At 46.0% G+C, this 5,209-nt stretch overlaps 1 protein-coding gene across 1 annotated transcript in view; it reads right to left on the reverse strand.

The window, feature by feature from the left end:
- Positions 1–5,209, reverse strand: part of ptprua (protein tyrosine phosphatase receptor type Ua) — a 196,953-nt gene that overhangs the window by 142,111 nt on the left and 49,633 nt on the right. The window lies entirely within an intron of this gene.

Here is a 5,209-nt window from a genome sequence, read left to right on the forward strand (position 1 = left end):
GGGGGTTTGTTTTAATTGGTCAGAAAACACAGGTGCAGTTTAGAAAAATCCAAAATTGAATAGTCTGGACTTGGGAGGACCGGCCTGTGGTCGTGCACGGGTGCGAGCCATATGCTTCACTTCATCCACAGAGCGGCGTTTCCCATCGATACAGATGGTTTGGACAACTGTCTGTCACAGCTATCGTGCTCTTCATTGATTAATCTATCAATCACTGGGTCTTTGAAATGACAGAAAATAGAGAAAAGTACCCATCGGTTTCCCACAGCCCCCTTCAAATGCTCAAATTGCTCGTCTTGTCAAACAACAGTCCAAACCGCAAGATATTGATTTCACGATGATATAAAACAGAGGGAAAGCAGATGTGTCGCTGCAGCGAGCAAATGTTTGCTTGAAGGCTGATTAATTGATTCATAACTGATGAATCACTTGAAAGGAAAAGGTGGGTTTTTATTTCACAGATTGGAACTTCGGGTCGACGGTTATGAAAACATCGGTTTGAAGATCTGAAGAGGAGAACACGACCTCTGAGAAAATCTGTGAGGCCAAGTTAAAAACTGAATAGACAGCAGATATTTTTCACATGTCAAACACAGGTGCAACTGATAATAGCAATAATTAAGGCAATGCAATAATTACTGGGGCCAGGGTGTCAGTAATGTTGTTAGTTCCACCTGTTATTTTCCTGCTAATATTCAAAAGTCTGTCAGTCCGACTAATTTGGGAACGATAAAGACACGAGAGCGGATCTGCTGCTGTGAGGAAATCAAGATTCAGGTCAGCGAGATTTATTCAGAACCGACAAGATGGGCAGAAATTTGACAGGGACAAAAAGAGGAACAGAGGATGCTCATTGATCAAAGGGTTAGGGTGACATTTCAGTGTCATTTAAAAATACAGAGAGCTCACTTGAAGCTTTCCAAAAGGGAAACCACAGAGACTACAGCCACTGTTTGGAACATGGTGGCACAGCTAAAAATACAGCACCAGTCAAAGGTCTGGACACACTCTCCCATTCCCAAGACGTGACTGGTACTGTATGTCCAACGGGGAAATACCCAGTAACAGTGACATTACCACGGGTTAGCCACATATCATAGCTTCAGCGCCACTGTCGCCGCTGGTTTGCAAAAAACTCTGCACAAGCAGGAAAAGTGAGAATTAATGTGACGAGTGCTTCCACAGAACCAAATGAGTCTCCCGAGGTTCAGAAGAAAGTGCGCCTCGTACAGATCCACCCGCCCAGAGAGCAGCATGGGACCCGCTGCTGGTGGAATAATGGAGCGGGATGCAGGGGGGGAGCCGCTCATTTATACGACCCAGATGCAGTGCGGCACGGGGTTTGACACCAATCCGCTTAACTGGCCGTCGCTCGGTCTAGTCCGGCCCCGGATCGGAAGACGTTCTTCTGTCTGACTCTAAACGCCCTGAGCCCGCTGTGGTCCCACGACCCTCTTCACTAACAGATTGTATTAAGGCTTGGCAGCAGAGCTGCTGGTGTTAAAGAGCTACTCTGACTCCGTGCCAGTTTCTACTTAATAGTATCCCATTTGGCCAACTCCCCCAATGTTGCTTTTTGTGTTTTGTTTAGAGGCTCCATCTGCTTTCTTTGTTAATGTATAACTTTCCAGTCTGAAGAAATATTGCATGTGACAATGAGCAACTAAGACTGCTAATTTTGGACCACCGCTTTCGTTGTTCCTGCTGACAAACAAATATCAACCGCCCCAACCACCAGTCAACCCCTCCCCTCCCCACCGCCCCGTCCCTCTTCCCCCTCTGCCTGCAGCCATGCGAGCGTTTCCGGGTGCGTAAGCAGATCAGAGCTTTAATTGCCTCCTGTGTGAGGGCTGCTTGTCGTGCAGCTCCGTGCCCGGTTATCTGAGGATGAGAGGGCTGAGTGGTGGAGCAGGGCCCGCGGTGAAGGCCTGCCTTTCATCGAGAGCCCTCCAGCTCCAGGAAGAAATGTCACCATCAGACACGTTCCACTGATTCCCCTCATTAAGACTCATCCTTCCCAGCCTCCTTTGCTTTTAGCGCGCACGTTCCTCTCAGTGCCCAAATGAGCTTCTCTGGCAGCAGGAGGGCAAGCCCATGTAATTAGAAAAGCCACATGCATTCTGCTGAATTCTTACTGATGTGTGTGCATTTCTTCCAATGTGTGTATATGAAGTGTGTGTGTGTGTGTGTGTGGGGGGGGGGGCTCGCTGAGGTTGTTTGCTGTTTTGATGTTTACTTAAAAACGAATAAAATTATAATGAATCCGTCAATGTCACGCAGGCTAAAGCCGTAACGACTGTGGAAATGAATTATTTGTGTTCATCACAGCAACGAGGGAATCTCGGCCAACGTGTGTGTACACGACGTGGGAACCCGGGATTGCTTGAATTTCCACACAGTAATAACTTGAATGTGAGAGAAAGTGGTTTTTTTTTTGGAATGCTAATTGCTTATTAGGGCGATAGCACGGCACCATTCGGCACAGTCCCCGAGCAACGCGCCAACATGCAGCGCGGCAATAACACCTAGAGCCGCGGACAGCGGGGCCCCGAGATAACTTCAGTGAGCTACTGTCACAGCTGACAAGTTTCTCAGGAGGAGAACAAAGAGGGAGAAATAAATAAATGTGCATGAACGAGGCGCCCTCCTCTTTGAAAGATAGGGGAGGTAATTTGCCAAACAAGACTCAAGCTTGTCGTAAGATACCATGTCTGGAATGTGTTATCTTGTGTTTGGCTTGTTCTTCTGTCTCGACTTCCAACACACACTCAGCTCTTTCTTATGCCTCGCAAAGAAAAAAAAAAAAGACTTAGTGAGACTTATTCTGTTCCCCTGCAGACAAGACTCCCACCTAACGTGTGCCTTGCTACTGTTATGCCACAGCTGTATTATCCATACACAACGCCAGATGTTCGTTTTCAAGTCACTTTATTGCTTCAACCTTAAATCAGCTGCTGTGTTTCACCAAATTCCACATAACCAAGCAATGAAGTGTTTTTTTTTTTTTTTTATTACCAATTTTCTATGAGACTGCAGATCAGAAAAATCCTCTGTGTGGTGAGGGAGGATTTAGCTGCCGAAGCCTGTGAGAGGCAGCAAAGAATCTCATTAACGCAGCTTTGAGTGATGGTTTCAGAGGTTTCCCCCAATGATATGTCTGAGGGGGAAATTCAATAAGAGTCATCTTTCTGACTTTCTTTGGATAAATGGTCAAATTTTAAACAAACAAGGCTGGTTATTATTTTTTTTATTATTTTTCATACCACTTCCTAATTCTAACTTCCCTGTAGCAGTATGTTTATATTTGCACAGGTTTGTGGATTACCTGAAGTAAAAGGGGACGAGTTTCTGTTATTATTTGAATAAATGAATGAAGCACCACAAGTAAAATTCCAACCAACTTAAAGAGGCTATTTGTAAGTTTTGCTATTGCTACATAGCTAACGTTAGCATTAACAGCTGTTTACTCACCAGTCAAGAAGAAATGCTGCAAGTTCAGCATCAAACTTTGTTGCTTTACTCACTGACAGCTGTTTCCAGTGGTGGAAAGCAACACCAGCGTTAACTCTTTATCTATCATGTCGTTTCTTCTACCGAAGTTAGCACGCTAACCAGCTAGCGCCTCTCGTTACTTTCCGATAGCGACTCACTCTAGCCTCCAATTCGCCCTGAAGACGTAGCGCTGCTCAGGCGACGTAATACAATCTCTAGTCTCGCAAACGCAACAGTGACGGAAGCTCTTGTCAAGCGACGATCACCACCACCTGCTCCCGCCAGAGAAAACCTACAAATAGCCACTTCAATAGTTGGAACAAAACTAAAACTATCTACTTGCCTACACGCCACTCGAGGTGAGTGTTTTTGTAATTCGGGTGAACTAACCTCTTCAGAGTTAGATGCCTTCAGTAACCAGTCAGTGCTTTCAGACGGTGTTAATTGAATCCTATTAGCTGTGTTTGTGTCGGGTGAAAGTCAGAAAGTAGCATGAAGAGCGTAACTCTGCTGTGAGGCAGCCAGGAGAGGCCCTGGAGGGAGATTAATGGGAGTAGGTACAGACCAGCCTGAAGTACTTGTGACGGACCCCGGGTGCGACTGTCCAACCTAGCTCGCTTCTACAGTGAACACCACGACCCCTTGACTAATAGCCCGCACAACAGGCACCTCATAAATACATTGTGATGGAGAGGGAGGAAAACACAAGCCTCTTACATAGCATTTATCCTGGAGAGGGAGAAATAAATTAGAGGGACGAGACAGAAACCGTGGGCGGGGTGAAGAGCCCTCAAACAGAAGGAGGAGAGAGACGGAAGCAAAGCGTGAGAGGGGCGGGGATAATGAGAACAAATCACATGCGGTGGCGGGGCGTGTATAACGAGAGGATTCGTAGAAAAACAAGATTTCTTTATTTTTTTATCTTTGCTCCAAAAAGCTACAGTATAACACACCAAGAGGTAATCAAAGAGGGCTGGGATGAGGACGGGTGTCTATTGATCACACTGCTCCAGTGCCGCTCTCAGATGGGCTTAAATCATCTATATACAGATTTAACAAGGACACTCATTTGCAATTACTCTTACAAGGATAGCAGTGATTACACAGTGCAGAGCAGAGTGGCGACTGATTCTCACGGATATAAATCCCAGCTCGTATGGATGGCTGCCAGTGTGAAAGATTGCCTTTCACTATACTCATTTGGAGAACATGAACTGCGAATGCTACTGCACCTCTATTAAAAAGACACTCCTCAGACTTCCTCCCTCATGATCACTGCTCTTTTTTTTTTTTTTCTTCTTCTTCACGGTTTCAATTTGAGTTGAGGAGAACGTCGTCTTCTGCATACGAGATGCTGTTTTTGACTTTAACTTGACTGGGTGAAACCTGACCCAAAAATCTTGTCCTGTGCTGATAAGGAGGCTCAATCTGTTAAGCTCATTTCCCATTGCATTTAAGCAAATTCCTCAGGCAAAGCACCTAATATTGTGTAACCAGCGGCGACGCTCCGCTGGCACTCCTTTAATCAGAGCCTCTCAGATACAGCAGCTCTGTTGGGACCGAGGATCCAGGATGTTCTGCCGCTTCTCTTGTTTGGTTTGAGATAAAGCTCCGCCGTTGTGTGATTTGCATTTGAGCGTGTGCAGGCAATGCATCAGAGCTGACAAGTTTACTTACGTAGAGGGGAGGACAGGGGGGAGGGGAGGTGACAAAGGGG

Source organism: Seriola lalandi, unplaced genomic scaffold, assembly GCF_002814215.2.
Source record: "Seriola lalandi dorsalis isolate HSWRI2012SDOR001 ecotype SW California unplaced genomic scaffold, Sedor1 jcf7180002054505, whole genome shotgun sequence".
In the NCBI taxonomy this organism is placed as follows: Eukaryota; Metazoa; Chordata; class Actinopteri; order Carangiformes; family Carangidae; genus Seriola; species Seriola lalandi.